Here is a 27533-nt window from a genome sequence, read left to right on the forward strand (position 1 = left end):
TTAGCCTCATTCAAATTAATTCCAACTCACATACTTGCCATGGTGAAGATTAAATAAGTTACTGAAATTTGAATTGGTAATACCAAGAGGGAGTAAAACCAGCCAGAAAGAGCCATGTGAGAGAAGAAACGGGTCTTTTTCCTGGTCTTGGTAGCTGCCCTATAGAGTCCCTGAGTGCTGCTGGCTAGACGCCTAAGAAGTCTGGGGTAACATACCAGAATATGAGACATAGTTTTATATTACTGAAGAAGAAAATGTTCTGGAAAAGAAGAGAGGGCAGCTCTAGTCAAAGCAGAGAAAAAAATCGAACTCATTACTAAAAAGAGATAAACTCTAAATTAAAACATTCACATTTCTCTTTGTAAAAATGTATTTATTTATTTGAGAGAGAGAAAAAGGAGAGAGAGAGAGCACAAGTGGAGGGAGGGACCAAGGGAGAGAGAGAGAGAAGCTGACTCCAAGCTGAGTGTAAACTCACCCGGGCAGATTGGAATTGATCTCATGATCCTGAGATCATGACCTGAAATCAGGAGTCGGAGGCTTAACCGACTGAGCCACCCAGGCACCCCCAACACATTCACTCTTCTCCTAAACACACCGAATCTTTTCTTGTTTGATCACCGTCATGCACTATTGCTCAGCCCTGCACTTCCACGTGCAGAGTGTCAAGATTGTACAGAGGCATTTCTATAAAGCAATGAAACTGTTTTTGAGACAACCTTGTCTGAGCCTGCAGCTATAATGAAGGATTCTTTTGTGACAATCACCCAGGAAAATCATGTACCACTGTGACGAGATTCCCTCCAACAAATGGAATTTGGGGTTCTATTTTTGTCTTTTTCTCTTCCCAGACTAGAAGTGTGTCAGATATTCTCCTAGGAATTACTGGAGGTGGCCCAACCCAGAGGGAAGTGGACATCTTGGAATCATTGGAGGCTGATGCCAAGAATAGCAAATCACTTTTGAGAATAGAAGGTAACCCTATTCAGAATAGGGAGTGTACCCCAAAATTGGAAATTTTAAGGAAATGTTTGATAGTTCCATTGTGCAGCAAAAGGGGATTTATTCAAGGTTTTTAAAAAATGTTAATAAGAAAATCTCCCTGTTTCTAATGATCCCCATGGGTGTGAGAAAGAGGACTTATTGCTGAATTTCTAAGAGGCAGATGTTTAAATTAACTCTGACCAGTACCCAGCGCATCTAGGATCCTGAGAAGGCAGTACTTTAAAGAGCTGAATGCCTGGGTGCCTGGGTGGCGCAGTTGGTTGGGCAACTGCTTTCGGATCAGGTCATGATCCTGGAGTCCCGGGATCGAGTCCCACATCAGGCTTCCTGCTCACTGGGGAGTCTACTTCTCCCTCTGACCCTCTCCCCTCTCATATTCTCTCTCTCTCACTCTCTCTCTCAAATAAATAAATAAAATCTTAAAAAAAAAAAAAAGAGCTGAATTCTTGGAAATGGAACCAAAGATGTGTTGATAGAACTACACCAGCAAGGGAGGGGAGAGTGCACTCACTAGGCTGAATCTTCATCTACCAAAGTAGGAAGTTGAAGAGAAGATCTAATGTTGATCAATAAAAATGACAATAAGGGGCCCTGAGGGGCTCAGTGGGTTAAGCCTCTGCCTTTGGCTCAGGTCATGATCTCAGGGTCCTGGGATGGAGGCTCTCTGCTCAGCGTGGAGCCTGAATCCCCCTCTCTCTCTGCCCCCTGCTCTGCATACTTGTGAACTCTGTCAAATAAATAAATAAAATCTTTAATAAATAAATAAATAAAAATAACAGTAGGATCATGTCATTGAGAAGTGTGAAAACACCAGAAGAAACAGCTGGAAGAGTTAACAATGATTGCCTCAGACCATGTCTGAGGATAGACAGTGTTAGGTCAAGGCCAACCATTTTTTTTTAATATAAGACTTTATTATAAATAATGAACAGGCATTCCTTTAAAAAAAAAAGTTTACATTTAAGGAAGCCAAAGGAAAAAATGCTATATTTTTTTTAATCCAAACCTGAAGTTTCATCTAACTACTGATAATGAGGCACATTTTAAGGAAATCGAAGGGCTTTTGTTCCTTTAAAGAAAAAAAGACCTGGAAAAAAAATTTTGTATAGCTCCTCCTCAAGTAGCAAGAAATCTACAGAGCTTAATGACTCAGATACATAATCAAGTGCAGGAGACCAGCCGCTCACAGGCACTGGTCAGTGTTGATGAAGCATCTGCCTATGAGGACATCTGCCTGGTTTTCAGTCCATGTTTTCTCCTGCTTATGTCTGGTATGCAGCTCTCATTCCTGGCTTGGATTCCATCTCATTATCTCCATAGCTATAGACCAATGGGTCTCTGACATGACTGAACATTAAGATCTCATAGAGGGTATTTTTCAAATATTGATACCCAGACCCCAATCCAGATAAGTTAAATTCATATAACTAGGTGCAGGGCCCAGAGATTGGTATCCTTTAAAGCTTCCCGGATGATTCTAGTGGGCCACCACATTCACTAACCACTGCTATAGGCATTTGTTTCTGCTGTGGCTCCATTGTCTGGAATGCAGATTGGTGATTATCCCATGATACAAAAACAGAGAGCCCAGAAGAATATCTCACTTCTGCCTGGTCCTTCCCTGATGTGGAAACATGCTCTATAGACTGAATGTGTGCATCCCTTCAAAATTTATATGTTGAAACCCAATTGATGGTTTGGAGGTAGGGCTTTGGGGAAGTGATTAAGTCATGAGGATGGAGCCCTCACGAATGCTATTAGTCCCTTATAAAAAGAGACCCAAAACAAGTCAGTTTGCTCTTCTGTCATGTGAGGACACAGTGAGAAGATAGTCATCTATGAAACAGGAAATGAGCTCTCTCCAGACATCAAGTCTGGACATGATCTTGGACTTTCCAGTCTCCAGAACTCTGAGAAATAAGTGTTTGTTGTTTAAATCTCCCAGTCTATTGTATTTTATCTTGGCAGTTCAGACGAGGACAATGCCTACTCCAATAATGGAATCCATATACCTCTTTCATTACCAGGGCTTTTGTCGACACTTCTTTGCTTGTGTTTTCAGTATATCCAATATGTTTGGCTGCCCTAGTAAAACAGAATGGAGAGAAACACCTAGCTTACTGAGGATAATAAAAATGTTCACCTGATATACACAGGTAATGGGAAAAGAAATCTCCCTCATCGAAACTCATTTCACAGAGGAGATGAACTGACTTTATCCATAAGATATGGCTTTGTTTTTAACCGGTGGCCAGGAAGCTATGTGAATAGATTTTTTTTAAGAAAAAAATCTTGTGTTCTTAGAAACAGAAACTCTTAAAAGATACAATGACATCTAGATTATTCAGGAAATATTCCTCTTAAAGTGAAATTTTGTTGTATTTTAAGAAAAAGCACAGTACATAACTCTTGGTTTTCTGAAAATCAAGTGTGTGCATACGTGTGTGTGCATGTGTGTGTAAATTATATCATGTCCCTATCTGGTGTTTATTAAGAACTATATAAAAAGAAACTCTTATCCTATAAGCATTTGACTATTCTTACAAAGATAAAAATTGAAGTAGATGTTTACATTTTGCCTTTCTTATAACATTTTCTCATAAAAATTTTCTTCAAATAATTTTAGTGAATATAACCATAAATATACAGCTGTATAATATAGCAGTTTAATATCTACCTTTCTAATTCTGAAAATTCATATTTAGTGCAATGAAAAAATAAGATCTAATCTAAAGTAAAATTCATTTCATTTTTGACAAATAATTTATCTCATCTCAGAAAAAAATATATAATTTAGCAGAGCTAAAAGAAAGAGACAAAATAGATTCATTTTCATTTAACCAATTGTTTTGGCCCACTTTCTGAGGTAGGTTATAATAAAGGGAATACTGATGCAAGAAAAAGCAAAAAAGACAAATGCTATCGATATTCTCTGTTCCTTTTTTTCTTGCCAATGAGTTTCCATTTCATGTAATATAAAAAAATGCGTATCAACACATGAAAAACTAAAGTTATGATTACCATAACAACTAAGAATGTTCTTTGCAGAATTGGTGCTTCTGGGAGTGTGATACATTCATTATCTATACTCAGGAACTTAACTGTGGTCTGTTTATTCCAAAGACTTTACCTGGAGGTATGGTTTGTCTGTCACCTTTCAAAATTTCAAAGTAGATAAGAACAATCTTTGTGTATAAATCATAATGCTTAAAGAATATGCCACTGAAAAACATTGATATATTTCTAAGATTAATTTAGCCTTTGGAAGAAAAAAGTCAATTGGAAATGAGCTTAATTACACTAGCAATATTAAACATTAGTAACTGAAGAAAAGACTGCTTTGTTTTAATATTGCTTTTTTTTTCCTATTTTCTATGCACCTAGTCAGGTTTCTATTCTTACCTAAAAGTAAAAGTTCTCTTCAAGAACGCAGGCTCATCAGGGTTATTTGGGTCACCATAATTTATTTTAACAACAGGATACATCACTCTAAAATGTTACTCACAAAATTGACGGATTTTGATTCAATTTTTTTTAAATATCAAGTAATTTATATGATAAATCTGTTATCCTGATTTACAAGAGAAAAAAAATTTTTCCAGTGAAGGTTTTATGTACTATGCCAGGATTCTTATTCTTTCTAATCAGTTTATCTTTTAAAAAAGATAAATCTGTCACATTGGAAACAAAAGCTGCCCATCTCAAATCTAACCCATTCAAGTCCCACATCCTCTGAGAGTTTCATTAGTAATTTTGCCAGTAATTTCTTTCTGAGTTTGTTGAAAAATGATTTGAAATAGCAGGGTTGTGAGGCCAGAGGCATCTAACATTTACAAAGCCGTAATTAAGCTAAAGTTGACTGTCCAACTGAAGCAGCAATCTGAAAGATATTCAGAGAGAGAGAGAGAGGAAGCATGGGACAGAAGCCAGAGTTGTCAAAAGAGAAGAAAGCAGATTCAGAATGGAGAGAAGGAAAGAATCTTGAGCAGTTTCTCAACCTATGGACAGATGGGACCAGATAATTCTTTGTTGGTGTGATAGGGAGGGGAGTCTGTCTTGTGCATTGTAGAATGTTTTGCAGCATCTCTGGCCTCTACCCTCTCGATGCTAGTAAGCCTCCTACTCCCAGTGTGACAATCAAAAATATCTTCAGACATACATTGTCAAACATTTCTTGGGAGACAAAATAGCCCCTGTGAGAACCATGGTCCTCGAGGGATTCTCTGAGGCTCTGGACCATAGCTGCATGAATTTACTATAGTAACCTGCAAGTTTTCTTGGACTGGGACAGAGAAAATAATGGTATTATTATACAAACAATCTCCTCTGTGTCCAGGAGCACTGAATTTCTGTGCCATTCATTTTGAACTTTAACTTTTAGGATTTAATACCAAATACATAATGTCTCTGTGCTTCAGTTCATAAAGAAAATAAGCATAACAATAGCACCTGCATCACAGAGTTGTTAAAAGGATCAAATAAGATAATGCACTTAAAATGCTTTTAACAGTGCCTGGCACATCATAATTTCAAATACATGATGGCTACAATTATTAACATGATTGCTATTATCAAACTCTTCCTTCTGGAACCAGGGCTTCTGTGGGACCTGCAGGTGATTAGGCAGAGGCTACTAGGCATTGCAGAAACTTGGGAGTATTTATTGACTTTGGAGCACTTGACAGTAAGCAATAAGGATGTCTCAAGTTCAAGATATGTGCATAACACTTTCCTGAGGTTTGCACAGGCAAGATAACTCTTCTCACGATGAAATCTTTCACTATCCTTTCCAAGTTCATCTCTCCCTTATTTTATTATGTGACAATCCATATTTGTAGTGGATTGCAAGAGATGAGAGGAGAAATCCTACCAGTATAACCAGTATCCCCAGTGTGAGTGTTTTCACCTGAGGAGGAATTATGGGGGAGAAGAACAAAGGCTCACTCTTATCTTCTTATGGTTCCATCTTTCAATTCTGTTATGTTTCTCTTCACCTTGCTACGTATAATGAACATTCATTCATTTACTTAATTCAATAAATATATAACAAAAATCCAGGATATGCCAACCATGGTTTTAGGTGTCAGGATACAACAAGAGTAAAAGTTCCCTCAAGAAGCTAATATTACTTGTGTGTGGAGAGATTTCAGGGTCAGGTGGTCAGAAAGTCCAGATGGGCTCAAACCTCCATTGTAACCCTCAGGACTTCTGAGTTCCAGAAATGTTTGGGTATTCAATAAGTATAACATTCTTCAGACAACATATTTATGATAAAGTTAATGAAAATTAAAAACTCAGATACGAGATCTTGCCTTAATTTTCCGTAGCGACCACAAGAAAATGGGCAGCTGAAAGTAGAAAAACATCTGAACTGTATAGATTTGTGTGGTTCCCTGAAACTCCCTGCCCACTACAATAGAAGAAAGAATTCTCTGCTACCAGTGATGGTTACATAAACTTCTGTAAAATGGCTCTTCAGGAATTAGTGCATCAGGCTGCCACCATTTATTTAATAAAATAGATGTATGTTTTGATGAAGGTAACAAACAGCCTCCAGATTCATACCCCTATGAGACTGTGGTTAATGTTACGTCAGAAGGATCACGTTTAATGCTATTACACTGTGACTTTCAAGGTATTTGGGAAGTTGGGATAACTCTCCTGTCATCCTGGGATAAACTTACCCTCTTGGATTTTAAGAATACTCCAAGTCCCTACTGCTTATGCTTCTACTGATCCAGATTCACTGCCAGCATTATCAACTCACTTTATGAAAAAAAGTACTCCAAGTTATGGGCTGTTGAAAAACTGCAAATTGATAAATTCAAATCTTCCTATGAATCATTATCAAACTATGATACACTTCCAGAACATAATGACCTTCTACTCTTCAGACTCCACTGGAAAAATGTTGAAGAGGACTTGATGCTAAATGTCAGGAAACAGAAATGTGAAAGAAAAAATTACAAACAGCACAAATTCTGTGAACAGCAATTAAGAAAAGTCAGAAAAGCACATCGATGTGAGCATCTGCATTGCTTGCCCTATGTTCTCCACATGTCAGGTGCTAGGGGGCTACCTAAGATTGTCCAGAGTCCCTCACGCATGTGTAGTGCAAACATCCAACTTTTTCAGGTGCCTTTTGAGATCATATAAGAAGATGTTTTGTTTCTGGTTTTACCTCTGCCCTTGAATCCTTCCATTGTGGGAAATAATTATTGCTCTATCAAGTGGTATCTGTCTGCTTACTCTACCAACTTCCGTCAAAGGGCTTCCATCAAAATTAGCCACTGTTCTCTCTTGCCATCACAGAGTAACTATTTTGCAGGTTCAGAAAAAAGTAATTGGCAAAATCCAACATTTGTGATGAAGAAAAAAAATTCTCCACATAGGAATAGAAGAGTACATGATGAAGGACATCTACCCAAAAAACTACAGTTAACATTTTGGTGAAAGACTGCATGCTTTCTTTCATCCTAAGACTGTAAACAAGGCAAGGATATTTGCTTTGTCACTTCTCTTCAACATTAATCTAGTTATTCTGGCCAGTACCATAAGGCAAATAGAAAAAGAAACGGAAGAAAGAAATTAAGTATCTACATTGGACAGGAATGTGGGTACTTAATTTGCAGATAATATGATCCTATATAGAGACAATTCCATGGAGGTTGAGGGTAGGGAGAGAGAATTAGAATTAAACAAGTTTAGCAAGGTTGGAGGAAAAGATTAATATACCAAACCAACTGTATTACTATGCAATGGAAAGAAAAAGCCAAAAATGAAATTAAGAAAATAATATGTTCAACAGCATTGAAAATAAAATAGTAAATGTGACTAAAGGAGAGCAAGCCTTGTACACTGGGTCTTTCTCCTGGTCTTGGTGTACCCTGAAAACTACAAAACATTGCTGACAAAATTAAAGAGCTAAATAAGTGAAGAGACAGTTCATGTTTATGGATTAGAAGTCTCAGTATTGTCAAGAATACAGTTCTCCCCCAGTTGATCTATAGAATGAACATGGTCCTTATCAAAATTCTAGTAGACTTTTTGGGTAGAAATTGACAAGTTGATCCTAAATTTTACATGAAAGTGCAAAAGACAGTCCTGATCTGTATAATGGATTATAATTCAGCTATAAAAACCCCATTGTCTGAGTATGTGTGTCTGAGTCATTTGATAAAGTCCTCATACACACTGTGATGGTATTAGGAGGTCAGGTGCTTGGGAGTGCTTGGTCATGAGGATGGAGCTTCCATAAGTGGGAATAGTGTTCTGGGTAAAGAGACCCCACAGAGCACCCTAAGCCCTTCCACCAACTGGGACACAACAAAAGTTAGCAGTTCAGCCTGGAAGAGGCCTCTCGCCAGAACCTAACCATGCTGGCACCCTGATCTCGGACTTACAGCCTCCAGAACAGTAAGAAGTAAATTTCTATTGTTTTAACCTACCTAGTCTGTGGTATTTTGTTGTATCAGCCTGAACTAAGATTTTAAAAAAAATGAACTATTGATATACACCACATAGGTGAATCACAAAATATTTATATTATACTATTTTTGAAAGAAGTCAGTCAAAACAGAATACACATTGTGTGATTCCATTTTAATAAAATTCTAGAAAATGCCAGTGGACCACTAGAAAATAGATCAGTGATTGTCTGGAGAAGGGATCCAGTTGAAGGGAAGAATTAAAATGGTATGTTGGTAACTTCAGGACTGAAGAATATGTCTATTATTTGGTAAAAATTTCACTGATATATCTACATATCTGTATACTGTATTCTTTAAATTTATACAGTTTATTATATGTCACTTATACCTCAATATAACTATTTTTAAGAATATTTTGAAAAAGTTGACCCTAGAGTAGTGTAGACAATCCAAGAATATCTATGTTGCCAGATGTAATAAGATGTAATAAGAGCTATAACAAAAGCTAGGGAGTGCTGGGCAAAAAGGTGGTTGATCTTTTATATTATGTGGTCAGGAAAAGACTCACTGATGAGAAGAGACTGAGCCATATAGATTTCTCAGGGAAGGATGATCCAGACAAAAGAACAAGTAGGGGGTGTGGGGGAAGAACACCCTGAGGGCAGTTGTGCTTGGCATTTGGAAAAACAGCAAGGAAGCTAGTGTTGCTGGAGCAGAGAGAACAATGAACTTATTCATAGTTAATATGGTCAGAGAGAAATGGAGATAAGGAGGAGAGCAGATCTTATGGACCCTAGTATGTCATTGAAAAAACGTGGCATTCTGCTCTAAGAAAAGTAAGTACGTAAGTTTTAAAAGATTTTGCCAGAAAAGTGATATGATTTCATTTTATATATCTAATGGCCATTGGTATAATGACATTTTTGGCTCATTTTTACTGAGACTTAACTTCATGTTAATGGCTATACCAACTAAAACCATATCCTTGGCATATCCTTGGAGAGACTTCTGACTTGGCAAGCATCAAGAGGTCAGTGATTTCTCTCCCCAAAGAATAATATAAAACTTGGGGGAAATGTCTAGAACAATTCATTTAGGGCACTGGATATTGCCAAAGGCAGACAAAATATTGAAAAGTATTTACATTTGAGGGGCACCTGGGTGGCTCTGTTCATCGGGCATCTGCGTTCAGCTCAGGTCATGATCCCTGGTTTCTAGGATCAGCCCCGCATCAGGCTTCCTGCTCAGCAGGGAGTCTGCTTCGCCCTCTCCTTCTGCCTCTCCCCCTGCTTGTGCTCTCTCTTTCTCTCTATCTCAAATAAATTAAATCTTTTTAAAAATAATAATTTTTAAAAAGAGAAGTATTTACATATGACAAATTGCTAGGACGATAGGAGTCTGCGGTAGGAAACCCTTGCCTGGAACAGCTTCCGACCTTCTCAAAGCTTGGTGGTTAAAAAGCAGCAGGTTTGCTCCCAGAAAGAAAACTCCATTTGGACAGAGGGTAGACATTTTTCCTTTGCCATCTGAAAGTTTTAACTTCGTTGAGAAAGAACAGGGAAATCTTAGTTTTTTGTATGTTTCATTTTTATTTCTTCAATCTCAGTTTTTAAGCTCAAGGTTTCACTTTTTTGTCAGTAATTTAATGGAAAGTTTATCAAAATAAGAGATGCTAGAAATGGGCAATCTTGGGAATGTGCAAGTACAACTGGGGAATGTAATTGCTTATTTAATTTAAATTCATTAAAATGTAAAAGCCATATGGGGCTACCATGTTGAACATCACAGACTTCTATAATCAAAGCCGAGGATGAGCGATCAGAAAGCCGAGGGCAGCTGCCCCAAATAAAAGTCAGGATCCATTGCCCAGTTTCCAAACTCGAGCCAATTATCCCATTGGGAACTCACTGACTGGGGCTTAAACCCCATGAGCAAGAACCCTCCAACACAACAAAGGTACATAGTAATGATTCCTCTAATCCTTTCTCAACCTATGACCATTTATTCAGATAACTACCCTGGGGAAAGGGGAACAGCCAGGCATTGAGGACTGTTAAGATACAGAGTTTGAGTTAAGATCAAGTCCAGGAATTTTTGAGACCATACAGAAAATATGCCACCTATAGGAAATATAACCATGAACAGACCATGGACCCTGCCTTGAAAGAGTTCATAGACTACCATAAACTATAAACACAGTACAGTGTTACACACACACACACAAATGGTTTAAGCCTACTGGAGCTCTAGAGGTTGTCGTGATGACAAAGAAGTACAGAGTATGTGCTACATGCTTTTTAATGCAGAACAATCTTTCTCAAACTTTTGTTCATTATGGCCCTTAAGGAGCCCTTTTCGATATCTTTCCTCCTGATTCCTAATTCCCTTCTCTATCAGAAAATTAAATACTTAATAATAAAATTTTGCTGGGTTGAGTTGGGCTTTGGAAGGCCACAAACCTTTGTAATATCCAAGATTTTTTCAGCCTCACCTACCTAAGAGGCAGTATTCACCCCTGTGTGGGCAGTGTCATTGAGAGTACAGATGCAAACTCTCCACATCTTCCTTTAAGTAGAAAGGATTAAGAAACTCTGAGAAGAAAGACTTAAACTGGTTTTGAAACATGGATATGATTTGCTCAAGCAGAGAAAGAGGGGAAAGTGATACAGTTAAGGGCATTTCTGGCATCACATTTTCAGGAGAGAAAAACCCTACATAAGTTAAAGTTTCCACCTATACCTTTGAAATCACACCATCTTCTTATTCCTGCTGCTGTAGTGGTTGGCTTGAAAATTCTGTTAAAGGAAAAGATCAAAGATTACTCTGGAGATACCTGGGACAGACAATTACAAAAAAAAAAACCAAAATATATGAGATTTATATTATTTTTCTTTAAAAATATTTCTTGCTTTTGATGCATTTCTTGTCATTGGTAATTTGGAATATTTCTAAATTCCTGTGGAATCTGAAAATCCACTGCTAACATAAACATGGTCAGACGTTTGCAAGAATAAACTTGGTAAACATAAAAATACCATTTTCTGTAGGAAAACTACCTATTTAAAAATTAGTGTTGTGAGTTCAATTAACAGCATCAAAAACATAACTCTAAAGAAAACTTCTTATACTTTACTTACATATTTTTAAAACTATCATTTTTCCTTTCCAACCAACACCTAAAACACACGACTTCACCATTGCCATCATATATTTGAATATGATGCAGTCCTTTGGAATATTTTATGTAAGAGATGTAGATACTTTATAATCAACACATGCACTGGGTAAGTCCTGGGTTATAAGAGTTACATTCTGGGGCACATGGGTGACTCAGTTGGTTAAGCAGCTGCCTTCAACTCAGGTTGTGATCCTGAGGTCCTAGGATCAAGCCCTGCATCAGACTTCCTACTCAGCAGGGAGTCTCCTTCTCCCTTTCCTAACTCTCCCTTTGCCCCTCCTTCTCATGCTCTCTCTCTCTCTCTCAAGTAAATAGTCCTTAAAAAAAAAAAAAAAAATTATATATATATATCTTCACACCAACATGACAGCAATCTCTTGACCAAAGTAAATATTAAGAAGACCTACTATTAAAATGGAGGCAAGAAAAAACTCAAAGGGCAGAAAAAAATTATAACTCACCCTCTCCATTATTAGCTGGAAATATCTTAAGTCAACTAAGCATGAAAAGCCAGCCTTTGTTTTCATCTCTAGGGAGTTAGATCAAGGATCAATTCTCTGTTACAAGTTCAATTTAGGATTTTTACTTTTGGCATGAGGCAATGACAACTCTATTACATTAAAAAGTAAAATAAATCCTGGTCAATATCATATGAGGCATTTCCTTTCAGAATAGGGTAGCTATCATGAGGAACCAAGGGAAGATTTGGCTTGGAACATCTCTTCAAAAATTTCTCTTTTAGAATCCCCAATCATGATGTACAACTAAACTTTTCTAATATTTTATCAGACAATGGTCTCTGATTTAACTATTAAAAATGTGAGAATGGATCTTATAAGCTCTAATAGTAAGCCACTAGAAATAGTTGTATGAATGGATAAATAAATACGTTTCAGCCATATTTTTGAGCTTGTTTCAAGAATGATGATAACTTGTTCTGCTTCCATCACTGAAACTCCTTTTTACCACCATTACGACTCATTGTCATCCAAATCTACTGATGCTGAGACCTCCAGTTCTTCAGCCCATCTGGATTCACTTACTTTCTACTCCAGCCTGCACACCATGATAAATTATCTCAACAATTTTTCAACCCATAGGGCCAGTTCCTTAATCCACTTTCCCCTCCATTTCACTTACCTTACCAGACCCTAGCTCTGGTTTCAACCTATGAAATCTTTTTTTCCCCACACTCCAGTATCGAGGTGGACAAGCAAATATAAACATCTGGCTTGAAATAACAAATTGATTTTTTTAAAAAATAAGGAGGAGCACCTGGATACCTCATTTGGTTAACCATTTGCCTCCGGCTCAGGTCATGATCCCAGAGTCCTGGGATCAAGTCCTAGGACCCTGTTTCTCCCTCTGCCCCTCACCTGCTAGTGTTCTCTCTTTCTCACTCTCTCTGTCTTTCTCAAATAAATAAATAAATAAAATCTTTAAAAAATAAAAATAAATAAAAGCAAAGAAACAAATGGATGGCTTTCAGAACTGTGTGGGCCTCTTTAATAAATTGCCTCTTTTTTTGAGCAGAGAAAGAAAAAGAGAGAGAGGAAAAAAACAGAATTGGGGGGAGGGGCATAGGGAGAGGAAGAGAGAGAATCTTAAGCAGGCACCACACCCAGCTTAGAGCCAAACTCAGGGTTCAATTTCATGACCGTGAGATCATGACCTGAACAGAAATCAAGAGTCAGACTCTTAACTAACTATGTCAACCAGGAGCCCCCAAACTCATTTCTTTTAAAGGGTATGATATTTTCACCCACTAATTCTAAAAGGCAGTCTTTCATTGTTCATCCTTGTATGTGCTTAGAGCATATATATTCTCCAAAATCTATTGAGATTACAGTGGTGGTTCTATTAGGGTACATTTAACTATAGGTAACAAAAAATAATTTTATAAATTGGCTTAAACAATAGGTAAATACATGATGTCACATACTAATACTTGCTGTGGGATTACAGTCTACAGGGTTGTTTGCCACAGTGACTCCATAAAGCACTGAAGACTTAGTTTATTGTCACCTCTCCAGGATCTACATTGTGGTGCCTTTGCCTTATGCTGGCTCCACATGGTCCCAACTTAACTGCAAGAATACTAAATATCACATCTAGTTATAATGTCCAAAGAATGAAATGAACCATCTCTTAATATACCTTCTTCTTTAATATGTGAAATACTTTCCTCCCTCAAAAACCACTTACTGGCTTTCCTTGTATCCCATTGGAAGGTTCAGGGCCACATGACTTTTTCTAAACCAATCACTAACAAGGAATTTGCATACTTAGTCTGGACTTCTTATTTGAGGGCATCTAACACAGATTACAGTGTAGACTATCAGAAGCTATCTCAAGGAAGTGACATTTAATCAAATTTATATAGACTTTTTTGCTTAAGATTTTGAATCAGTAGGGATGTCTAGGTGGCCCAGTTGGTTAAGCATTTGCCTTCAGCTCAGGTCATCATCTTGGGGTCCTGAGATCAAGCCCCACTTGGGGCTCCCTGCTCAATGGGAGCCTGCTTCTCCCTTTTCCACTGCCCCTCCCTCCTGCTCGTCCTTTCTCCCTCTCTCTTTCTTTCTCTCAAATAAATAAATAAAATCTATATTGAAAAAATATTTTAAACCAATAATCTTTTTTAGCTGACAGTTTCTATTCATTAGCTTAAAGAGAAGAAAATATTGAGTCATTTTTAATCACTATGTACCGTATACGCACAGGGTGAAAAGCACTACGCTAGGCAATATAAGGAACAAAGTCTAAGACACAGTCTCTTCAGGCCTCTGACTACCTAGCAGAGGTTCAGGCATAATAATATAAACTGCCATAGAAGGTAGATTTTAATGGTCATATTGGGAACAGATAGTGAGAGGTTCATTCCAAGTGAGGCTTTTGCTGCAGAGACCATTACATCTAAATCTCTGATTTACGACTACATAAAGCCACAGACAGATGGTACCTCACAGGTTGGAAGAGCACATTTCTCTCAATTTTCACATGAATAGAGCAGTTCTCCAAATGGCTAGCTTCATTTTCACACTCTACCCATCAATCAGACACCATCCACCAGTCCTTTGTTTTATTTTCCAGCATACTGTGGGGCAAACTGTACCTTTTAAGTGTTCCTGAGGATTGAGTCAGATTAGCTGCCATTTCTGGAAAACAACAAGAGACCTGCTTCTTAAAAGTGACTCTGCTCTGGAAAAGGAAACCTCAGGTTTCAGTACAAATTGTCATAGAGAGAAGTAAAAGCCAGGAATTTATACAATCCCCATGCTTTAAAAGAACCAGAAGAAACTTTAAAAAGAATAAAAGACTTCACCGGATAGCTTTGGAGAACTAGCTTATAAATGAACTAGCTTGTAACAGGACTGGCTTATAACAGGACAAGGTTGGTCCCTCCTGCAATGCTGCTAGGCATCAAGGTTTGTGTTTTGGGTTTTCTTTTTTCAGATACAATTAAATCCTAAATCCATTTATGCTAAATTCATAAATGCCTCTACCTTTAAAAGGGGTTATCTTATAGACATTAACTGAATTATTTTATGCCCAGCTCTGAAAATCTCTCAGAAATGTCAATAAAGATTGATAGTAAGACTTCATGGGTCAAGTTAATAAAAATCCTTTGATTTTACCTCTTCTAAATCAAAGCTACTTTACTGAGCAGGTGGATCTCTGATCCTGTCTTCTTATCAGCAGACACTAACAAAGAGGAGTTAAATGGTGGCTCTGGGGAGTGCTAATTGAAAATCAAAGCACCCTGGCTCATCTGTAAGCCATTCTTTGAAGTTCCTCTCTGGGCTCCATCTTGCTGACATAGACCACCTCCTTCACAGTTCCTATCCCTTTGCCAGCATCACACAAAATCCCAAACCATTGTCTCTTTAATTTGAAATCTGTCAGCTCTTACTGTAAAGTAATTTGTTTATTAATGAAAAAGTAAAGAAACAAAAAATAAATAAGCAAAAATAAAATACATGTTAAATGTAATTCCAACTGCCCAGAGGCAATTATTGTTAATTCTTTGGTATATACAGCTCCAGATTTTTTTGTGCCAAAAAAACTAACACTATATTGTTTTGAATCACAATATTCTAACAACTTTCATCTAACAAATATACTTGTACAACAGCATCTTTTCAAATGGCTGCATACTATCCCACTGCATGGATACACATTAATTTATTTAACAAATTGCCATGGTTTTATGAATACAGATAGGTATCTCCTTGTTCTCTTATTACAAACAGCAGTTATAGAATATATCTGGTGATATTTGTACATCTTTTTATTTCCTTAAGAAAATCTTTATTTTAAAACACTAGATTTTTCGGGGTGCCTGGGTGGCTCAGTGGATTAAAGCCTCTGCCTTCAACTCAGGTCATGATCCCGGGATCCTGGGATCGAGCCCCGTATCAGGCTCTCTGCTCAGCAGGAAGCCTACTTCCCTTCCTCTCTCTCTCTGCCTGCCTCTCTGCCTACTTGTGATCTCTGTCTAATAAATAAATAAAATCTTTAAAAAAAAAAAACACTAGATTTTTCTATACCTTTTCCTAGAGTAAGAGTAAGACAAAGAATCATTGAATCTTTATTGTTATTTGGCATACTATGGAGCACCTGGGTGACTCAGTTGTTAAACTGCCAACTCTTGATTTTGTCTCAGGTCATGATCTCAGGGTCATGAGATCAAGCGCCACGTGGGTCTCCATGCTCAGCACAGAACCTGTTTGGGATTCTCTCTCTCCGGCTCCTTCTGCTCCCCCATTTCCCCTTCACACTCTCTCTTTCTCAAATGAATAAATAAAATATTTTTGGAAGGTTATTTGGCATATATGAATACTGGCTATGTTTTAAGATTAATGATTTATTTGCACTCTTCGAGGCATATGTTATCAAAATGGCATTGAAATTGGTTACCAGTAAATTTGTATGAATTCGTATAGAAAAGCAGTACAGGTGAAAGAGCAATGAGAAAGGAACCATATCCAGAAAGAGGAGAGTAACTGAGTAAAGAAGAAGCCATGGGTTAATTTTCAGTTAACTTTAATATTCTGACAACCAAGGTAGAAAAGTAAACACTGTAGGTGAGGAAATTCTCATTGTGTGATAAAAAAGGAGCACACCAGTTCAAGAGAGTCAGACATTTTCGCTGGTACTCAGGAGAAAGAAAGTTATCCCACGTATCTTTATATAAAGACATTGATCAATAAAATTTTTTCATCCAACATTTTTTTCTTTTTCTTTTTCTTTTTTTAAATTTTCTTTATTTATTTGACAGACAGAGATCACAAGTAGGCAGAGAGAGAGGAGGAAGCAGGCTCCCTGCTGAAGCAGAGAGCCAGATGCGGGACTCGATCCCAGGACCCTGGGATCATTACCTGAGCCGAAAGCAGAGGCTTTAACCCACTGAGCCACCCAGACGTCCCCATTTTTTTCTTTATAAAGCCAAGGGCAAAATAGTAAATCTCATTCTAGGAGCAACATTTTTATAGGGAAGCTAATATAGTCCAAGTAGATGTCTTTTGATCCAAGTTCCTGTAAGGATTAAATATAGAGGACCTCATCATGATGGTTCCATAAATGTCTTCTTCCAACATTTCTTCGTTTGATCATAAATCAGCAGGGCTTTACTATAAGGGACTCCAGAACTGCCTGACAGCAAGGTCTACTTTTACCTTAGTTCTTTAATTTAGTCAAAATCCTACATGACCACTAAATTGAACCCCATAGAGCAAGATGCGGATAATTGGGCCTGGAAATCTTATAGGGCAGCTATTTTGTCAACAAGCTGCTTTAACCCTCGAGAAATCTCAGGATAGATTGTGTAGAATGAAGGTTGCTAGCTCAAAGGCCCGCCACGGTCACTAAGTATGCAATGGCGCCCCATGTGAACAGTGGCAAATTGGAGATGTTTACCTAAAGACATTCACATACTACAAGGCAGAGGATCATAAGGGATTAGAGGGGGAAAATGAAATAAGAAGAAACCATAGAGGGAGACAAACCATAAGAAACTCTTAATCTCAAGAAACAAACTGCTGGGTGGTGGAGGCGCAAAGAGAAAGGGTGGCTGGGTGATGGACATTGGGGAAGGTATGTGCTATGCTGAGTGCTGTGAATTGTGTAAGTCTGACAATTCACAGAACTGTACCCCTGAAACAAATAGAACATTATAGGTTAATAGTAATAATTTTTTAAAATTCACATACAAAAATACAAAAACAGTGCGGCAGCCATTCTCCTGGCACAATTTGGCCTGTAGGCGGACAGTTGGGACCCTCACTGACAACAACTGATTTGGAGCAGCAATGTTTTCTATTAAGTCAACTAGAATGAGTTCACTGTGAAATGTACAGCCGAGTTACTGGATAAAAATACTTAACATATTCGCTATTTGAATGTTGGGCTTCATTAGCCAAGAAAACTTAATTTAGTTCTCTTAACAGTAGTAGGCAATCAGGACAGGACTTCTCCTAATCCATGAGAGTCTCACCACATCATCAGTGTAGAGAACATGTTTGTTTTTCTGTTTGTTATAACAAAAGGGTGTGATTCCAATTAACCTAAATAATAATAAGATTGTCAGTCTATACTGATGACAAAAGAGAGTAGAACATCACTTTCATTTATCTCCATCTGAAATGGAGCATAACACCATCTTATTCATTGTGATTCTGACAGTATTATGAAAAATTCCCATGTACTAGAAAGCTTCCTGCCCTAGGTTGCCACCTGGGTCAATCAGTAGAGTATGTGACTCTTGATCTCAGGGTGCTGAGTTCTAGCCCCATGTTGAGCGTAGAGATAACTTAAAAATAAAATCTTAAAAAAAAAAATCTCTGCCCCATTGTGGCTTTCTTAACTCTTTAATTTAGCCATTCTTTGATATAAACAAGCAATGTTGACAAACAGAATAAATTTAAGGAATAAATTTTGACTTCTAACTTTAAGGTCAAAGCAAACATTTCTGGCAAGTGACCCATGGGGAAATAATCTTTGGATAAAGATGGCTTAGTTTTTTGCAGAGTGAATCCAAGCATTCCATCTCATTCTTTCAACACTCAACTTAACAAATGAGTCATGAAACATGTGACTTATTTTTTTTAATTTTTAAGATTTTCTTTAAACTGGATTAAAATAAGTCATACCCAAGTTAGTACACCCTGATGCTCTACACTACCTTTTTGAATAAGAATAAATAAACTCATGGAGAATAAAAACACCTATTAACATCAGGACTTTCCTTATCTTTACCTTTGCTCTACCCAAGTTTTATTGAAGCTGACTCACTTGGCTCCAGGGATGGAAAAGCACCACTGTCTCTTACTCCAAGAGCAGAGAGGGAGGAACCTCCAGCCATAAATTGTGAATATTCTCCATCCCTCAAATTCTGGAACATCAGGAGGACATGGGAAGGGGAGTGGAAGAGAGATGGTAACCAATGGTGATGGTAGGGACAAATGCCACTTAGTGAGCCCTGGCAGCCTTTAATGGCCTAGAAATATTTAGTGCCTTGTTGTGTCTCCAGCTGTGAGTTTCACCCACAATTCTGAAACAACAGGAAAAATCAGAATCCACATTCTCTTCATATGCAATAGACATTAAAATCAGTCTGAAATTTATGCCTTAAATTTTCCATCCTACCATAGTAGAAAAGATTTTGTGTCATTTGGAGATATATTCCAGAACAGTTTCCAAGTCAGAATAAATAAAACCATTTGCCTTTGGGTACTTAATATTTCATAGTTTCCAATTTGCTGTGTTCAGCCAACCCAAGGGGTGAAAAACTCTAATTCATCTGTATAGAGAAACAGCATAACCAACCAGTTTCTCATAGTGAGCTGTTGTATGGACGTCTCTGCCCAGGACGTTGGAGCTGGAACCAGCCAATGCTAACAATGAGGAGAACCCATTCACATGAGAGCAGCGCACAGTGCGGCTCAGGTTCGCCCTGAATATTTGAGCACTGTCCCTGAATACGTATGTATAACCGAATGAATCGGCTCTAACAGACTGGTTACGAGCTTGGGCTTCAGGGTCAAATGCCCTAACTGTTGGTCCATCTCAAGCCCACGTTAACTCTGTGAACCTGAGACCGTTGCAGAGCTTCCTGAGTCTCTGTGCCATCGTCCCTAAAATGGTGTATCATGGGTAGCTGTGAAGCCGATACACGGTCATGCAAATTCAAGGCCTGTACTATATTAAAACAGTCATTATTATTAAATGTCTCATTACATTCTAACAGAATTAGAACGGATTCTTCTAAAGGCGTTAGAAAGAAGAGGTGCAGAAAGAGTAGAGGGCGAGAAGACTTGTCAGAAAATATTTGACAGACTAACTTGTGATTAGTATTTTTACCACTTACTACACACATTGCCCATTTTCCACTGCTAGGTTGAGCTTCCCAGTGTGGGGGGGGGTGGTTTCGGTTGTGGGTTTTTTGGTTTTTTTTTTTTTTTTAGGTTTTTTTGGACACTACATCATTTTGGTGTGATGTTGCTTTTTTTTAAAGCCATATTTCCATATGACATTTATCCAGATTGTTTTGTCCATAGGAACCACAGAGACCAATAGTTTTTTTAAATACATATGCTTTTTTGGATGTTCTGTAAATGAGAATGTCACAAAGATTCAGATCACAAAATTTTACATAAGAACAATACAAGGAAAGGCCTCCTATACCTAAATGCTTTTATTTCCAACTCATTCCCTGTAAAGCACTAGAATAAAGGGAAATCTTTTCACTGAAATAAAAATTAGAAAGCAGATTCATGTTTTTAAAAATTTTAATAAAGAAAGGAATTTGCTTAATTTTCACATTCTTGTTAATGCAGCAAAAGTCTTTGAATTCAGCTTATTTTATATAAGGCAACTCTGAGAGAGTAACGTAGGCATGTTCTATGGACTGAAGTTGAAGCCCTAATCCCCACTGTGATGCCATTTAGAGATGGTACCTGTGGGAGATAATTGATGTAGATGAGATCATGAAAACTGGGCCCTCATGATGGGATTAGTGCCATTATAAGAAGAGCCCTGAGAGAGTTTGCTCTCTCCCCTCCCCACCATGTGAGCACAGAGAAAGAAGGCAGCAAATCTACAAGCCAAGAGAGTCCTCAACTAGAAATTGACCATGCTGGCAACCTGATCTTGAACTTCTAGCCTCCAGAACTGTGAGAAATAAGTTTCCACTGTTTAAGCCACCCTGTATATGGTATTTTATTATGGCAGTTCAAGAAGACTAAAACAGCATTCTACATGTTTTTATTATCACCAAAAGTTTGGACGTATGTTGAAATAAGTGTGTACATTGTTTTTTTGTTTGGGGGGCTTTTTTAAAGATTTTATTTATTTATTTGACAGACAGATATCACAAGTAGACAGAGAGGCAGGCAGAGAGAGAGGAGGAAGCAGACTCCCCGCTGAGCAGAGAGCCCAATGCAGGGCTCGATCCCAGGACCCTGGGATCATGACCTGAGCCGAAGGCAGAGGCTTCAACCCACTGAGCCACCCAGGCGCCCCTGAAATATAATTTTTATACAAGTTTCATAAAATACAAATCTTCCCAATGGTCATAAATCTATTTTCATTACAGACTTAAAGTTTGACTTTTTTTAAGATTTTATTTATTTATTTGACAGAGAGAGAGATCACAAGTAGGCAGAGAGGCAGGCAGAGAGAGAGGAAGGGAAGCAGGCTCCCTGCTGAGCAGAGTCTGATGCGGGGCTCAATCTCAGGACCCTGGGATCATGACCTGAGCTGAAGGCAGAGGCTTTAACCAACTGAGCCACCCAGGCACCCCTGATTTTTTTTTTAATTCAGACAAATACAATCTGATTTAATATTAAGAGTTTTAATTGTTCTATCAAGGTACCATTTGTCATTCCAACTACATTGCTTTTGAGAATTTCTGCCTTTTAAATGTGTATTTAGACTATTTGGGGATTGTTTTTTCTGATTCTTTTGCATGTTCTTTTTCTCATTTGCCTCAAGTAATTTCCTGGCACTCAAGCATTGCCCCATATGCAGACGAAGACTCTAGGGGATCCTCTGCAGTTCTCTCAAATTCTCTGATGCTCCCTTCTTTCAGGTGCTCTGCCCTATAAAAGTTTCTGTTTTGTTTTGTTTTGTTTTGTTTTGTTTTTTACTGAGATACAATTGTCATATAGCATTGCGTAAGTTAAGGTAGACAGCGTGTCAGATTTAATACATCTACTAACTTTATCATATTATTATTTTTTCATGGTGAGAACAATTAAGATCTAGTCTCTTAGCAACTTTGAAACAATACAGTATTGTTGAGTTGTATCCTCCCAATGCTGTGCATTAGATTTCCAGAACTCTCCTACTGTTTGCCAAGTGTATATACTTAAACATCTCCCCAATTCCTCCATCCCAGGCCCCTAGCAACCACCACTTTACTCCCTGTTTTACAAATTCAGCTATTTTCTATTCTACATGTAAGTGATATCATACAGCATTTGTCTTTCTGTCTGACTTACCTCACTAAGCATAATGCCTTAAATAGCTTAGCCTCTTAGGCTATTTGATTTCTCAGTTTCACCTCATCAATTCAGGGGTACCACTGACTTCCACCGGGGAGCATCCTCATGCCATGGCCTGGAAACTTTCGAGTGTAAATTGGGAGAATTGTAGGGCTCACCTTATTTGTTTCTCCTCTCTCAGGGAATCCTGGCCTTTGTCGTTTGATGTTTCATGTCTTGATAAACCATTGTTTCGCATATTTTTTCTAGTTTTTGTTGTTTAAGCAAGAGAGTAAACCCAGTTCCCTATTATGACAGAAGGTCTCCTAGGGTGAGGAAGTAGAGAAAGCGGAACTCTCTCCTACTATTGGTGGAAATGCAAGCTGGTGCAGCCACTCTGGAAAACAGCATGGATGTTCCTCAAAAAGTTGAAAATAGAGCTACCCTATGACCCAGCAATTGTACCACTGAGTATTAACCCCAAAGATACAAATGTAATGATCTACAGGGGCATCTGCACCCCAATGTTTATAGCAGCAATGGCCATGATAGCTAAACTATGGAAAGAGCCCAGATGTTCATTGACAGATGAATGAGTGAAGAATATATATAAAATACATATTATGTATATATTGTACATTATCTGTATCATGTATGTACAATGTGTGTGTGTATATATGATATATATATCATATATATATAATGGAATATTACCCAGTCATGTTAAAAAATGAAATCTTACCATTTGCGATGATGTGGGTGGCACTGGAAGGTATTACTGAGTGAAATTAGTCAATAAGAGAAAGACAATTATCCTAGAGTTTCACTTATATGTGGACTCTAAGAAATAGCACAGAGGATTATAGGGGGAAGGGAAGGAAAACTGAATGGGAAGGAATCAGAGAGGGAGAAAAACCATGAGTGACTCTTAACTATGGGAAACAAACTGAGGGTTGCTGGAGGGGAAGTGGGCAGGGGGGTGGAGTAACTGGGGGACTGACATTAAGGAGGACATGTGATGTAATGAGTACCGGGTGTTACATGCAACTGATGAATTACTGAAGCCTACAACTGAAACTAACAATGTACTATATGTTGGATAACAGAATTGAAATTAAAAAAAAAAAAAAGTAAATTAAAACAAGCACCTGCACTGGCAAAGTCTTGCTCATTCTCCAAGTTGATGAATGTAGTATCCCTGATTGCCTTAGCTAATTCCTTGATGTTCCCCACTTCCACTAATGGCCAGTCTCACCTCTGCTCCAACTGGTTGGTGACCTGAGACCAGCAATGGTCATTCAGCATGTCTTCTGCTCTTCCTCGCCTCAACTAGACACTTGGGGTCTCCAAGACCTAGAAGAAAGGTACACAGACGAAAGGAGAAACCAGAACAAATTAGTCCATATAATTTAAAAACCCCTTGCCCTTGACAATGGATTTGTCATCTTTTCATTGTACTCACATAGATACATATATGCATATAAATTGTCTTCAAAAAAAACCATTAATGTTCAGTTTTTTATGACTTCTTCCTTCTCTGTCCAAGGTCATCCTTTATCATTTACAGCCCAGGAAAAACACAAACTAAGGTTCCTATGTCCCTGCCGTTCCAACCCACCACCACCGGGACCCACTTGATATCCCAAGGGGCCTCAGTGCACATCTGGGAAGAAGCCAGTCCACATTCCCATGCTCTAATCACATTCCCCTCAGCTGTAGGGGTGAACAACTGGAGTTCAGGTGGGGTTAAGGTGACCCCTTTAGGGAAGATGGCTGCACAACCATTAAAAGCAGGCTTGGGGTGTGAAAGAAAGCCCATGCATTTGCACGGGAAATCCTGTGGTCCCCAAGAACTGGAGTGGGTATGGGAATGGGGGAGGCAGGAGAATGAAGCTTCTGGTTTGCAGGTGGTCCAGCCCAGCCCAGTGAGGCAGTGGTGTCTGGAGGACGGGACACCCAGAGTGGGGGCTCCAGTCACCCAGTTCTAAGGGTGGTACTGCCCCACTGTAAAACTCTTATTAAGGAACCATAACAAAATGTGTTTAACTACTTAAATACTTCCATTAAGAAACCTGGTTCTCTCTGTATCTGATGTAAATTACTGGAAAAAATCAGATTCAAGAATTTAGTGACAACAAGTAATTTTATGTAAAAAACAAAACAAAATAAAACAAAGAAAACCTGAAGACTTCAGCAGAAAAGATTTCCCCCTTACTGGTCAAGAGGGTTTCTGGCAGGCAGGGACTAAAATAACAGAGAGGTCTGGGGAACAGATTACCAGAACACGAATGAAACAAAGCGTGCTTCTTGAAAAACAAAATATTGGAAGTCCATTCTAACCAGTATTTGTTTATAAGAGATAGAGTTATATTTGTCTGCAATGTGGTTCTCCAGTTCGAGTCCCATGATTGGGCTCAGACATCCAGCAGATGTCCTCACATGAAAGTGAGCCCCAAAGGGAGAGTTTATGCAACCATAAGGTGTCACAGGAAGGTAATGTTGTCTGCCAAGGGGTTCCTTCAGTTCATTTCACCTCAAACATTTGCTCAAACTTCACTAACATGTAAGTTTGTCATGTGGAAATAAAACCAGAGAAAAATCTGATCATACCCTGCCAACTAATTCCTTACTAGATTTGTTTATATGAGTTTGTAGCTGACTAAAAGGCAGTTTATTATTTCTTTTAGCGAGTCTAGCTTCTTCTTTTGGAAAAAAACAATCTGAAAATGTTTTTTTTTATAAATTAGCAAGATCTTTTTTATTGCCTTGGATCAGTAACAAACTTGAGAGATTTGTTTATATGTTTCTCTTATTACATCCTTAAATAAAATTCACAAACCAAATGCGAAGCTTAGCTTCATTAACGTATGACAAAGGGAAAAGTGTCATACCTGAAACAAACTTGGAAAAGCATCTAAAATGCAACATAGCTTTGCAATGAATTACAGTGATACTAAAAGACAAAAACTAGGTTTGATTTAAAGCCACAACAACACAGACTGATATTTCAAAGAAAACTTACTTCTTATCTTCAGAGGGAGAAATAAAGAGAAGGCCAGAGTTTTCAAAGAGAAAAATGATCAGAAATTACCTTTTAATTCCAGCTGGACGTGCGTATTGTTTGTGTCTGACATTAATTCCAGCTGAAATTTAAATGAATCTTACCAGAAAATTGGCAGCATAGAGGTATGAGAATGAAGTATAAAATATTAGGTGTTTGATTTGTGCAGGAATTTGGACTTGTTCTGAGGCTGAAAAAGATATATGATTTTTAAAAGTACTAAAAGTTAGTGAGCAGGTCTATTTGTACAAAAAGGCTACATGAAGCAGTTCATCCTGAAGGGAAGTGATTATGTCAAACTGCTCAGAGAAAGAATCAGATGTATGCTTTAAGGAATTAGGCTTTGTTTTAAGGGTCTCAGGTAACAGCTGTTATGTTGAAATGAGACAAAATGCATAATACCCTGAGAATTACAGAGCCAAAACTCATCGGTACCCTTTCCACACTGTCAGCATTGACTCTTAACCAGAACTGCTCCTTTGGAAAGTAGAACACACCAAGGAAGAATCAACTACAAATATCACCCCTCCCCATACCCTAACACCCCAAAATATGTTCCTTTCACAAGTAGAAGAAACTTCTGCTCCAGGAAAAAGTCACTAAGGCAAACTTGAAAGAGTAAGAGGCTGCAAAACAATAGGATGTTTTCTTAATATTTTTTAAAGATTTTAATTTATTTATTTGACAGAGAGAGATCGATCACAGGTAGGCAGAGCAGCAGGCAGAGAGAGAAGGGGAAGCAGGCTCCCTACTGAGCAGAGAGCCTCATGCAGGCTCAATCCCAGGACCCTGAGATCATGACCTGAGCCGAAGGCAGTGGCTTAACCCACTGAGGGACCTAGGTGCCCCAAAAAACAGTAGTTTTTGTCAACGAATAATTATTTCCAATAAACTCTGGTTGATAATTAACCTCTTTATATTTATCCTGCTTTTACAAGCAATAGCCTGAACAGTGAGGTCCTAGCAGGCAGTGTAGTGGATTGTTCCCTTGGAGGGGCAGGCAGCAAGATGGAAGGGCCAGCTGTGGCATCTTTGATCAGAAAGGGGATCAGCCCTCCTTAATACTTAAGGAGGTCACGTACTATGATGAGCACTGGGTGTTACATATGAATCATTGAACACTACATCAAAACTAATGATGGGGGTGCCTGGGTGGCTCAGTAGGTTAAAGTCTCTGCCTTTGGCTCAGGTCATGATCTCAGGGTCCTGGGATTGAGTCCCACATCGGGCTCTCTGCTCAGCAGGGATCCTGCTTCCCCCTCTCTCTCTCTGCCCGCCTCTCTGCCTACTTGTGATCTTTGTCTGTCAAATAAATAAATAAAATCTTAAAAAAAAAACCTAATGATGTACTATACAACAGCTAACTGAAATAAGAAGAAAGAAAAGAAAGGAAGGAAGGAAGGAAAGAAGGAAGGAAGAAAAGGAAGAAGGGAGGAAGGAAGGAAGGTAGAGGGAGGGGAGAGAGAGAAGAAAGAAAAAAAGAGAGAGGAAGGAAGGAAGGAAGGTGATCAGCACTGCAAAAGCCCCCAGGGCCTTTGGTTCACGCCTACCATCAAGCTGTGTGAGTGGACAGGACCACTTACATTTCAACACAGTGAGGCATGGACCCTTCATGTGGATAGCTAGTGCCAGGAGGGACGGCAGCAGAAGCCAAACAAGCTCCTATAAACACGGGTGAAATTCGGACAGCTGCAGGCTGTGACTTCACTCATGTGGTGAAAACAACTGTTTTGCTGGCTGACATGAACGACTTCGGTACGGCCGATGAAATGGACAAACAGCATTTCATGAGTCATCTTCCTGTGAGAGCTGCTCACCAGCTTGCCGCTTTGCCCAAAGGGGGCCTTGTGGAGACTGAAGCAGTGGGTGACCAAGGACCTCTCGCAACGGCATCGCAAGAAGTGGGTTTGGCGGTATTTAGTCTGGAATTATAATCATGTTTTTAAATTAACAACTTAATTTTTACAGTTGATGTTGGAAAGTGTATGACTGACTAAAACATTGGAAGTTATTGTGGAAATGCCATATAATAAGGGGAATTGAGCATGAACTGAAGATGAGATGACAAATCCAGGTATAGTGTTATAAATCATGCAGACGCACACTCATGTTACTGGTGTGGGAAAGGAGACACCCGTTACATACTTACCTAAATAAATAAAGGTAAAGGGAAATAGCATGTAAGAGAGATGAGTCACTGTTCCTGATAGATAATAAAGAGCACACCTAATTCAATTAAATCCTGTTAATTTAATGAGATGAAATATTTAGTTTTCCCACCAGCTATGTAATTCTGCTTTTACTTGAGTAAAATTAAAGTGTTGAGTTTGAATGGTAGAAGAAGAAAGTAGACCAAAATTTTAATAGGTCATATTTTT

General features: G+C 38.4%; 1 pseudogene; it reads left to right on the top strand.

Moving 5' to 3' along the window:
* Window positions 1–625: 625 nt before the first annotated feature.
* On the top strand, window positions 626–27089 carry LOC122890299 (annotated as a pseudogene).
* Window positions 27090–27533: the final 444 nt, after the last annotated feature.

Source organism: Neovison vison, chromosome 11 (assembly GCF_020171115.1).
Source record: "Neovison vison isolate M4711 chromosome 11, ASM_NN_V1, whole genome shotgun sequence".
Lineage (NCBI taxonomy): Eukaryota > Metazoa > Chordata > Mammalia > Carnivora > Mustelidae > Neogale > Neogale vison.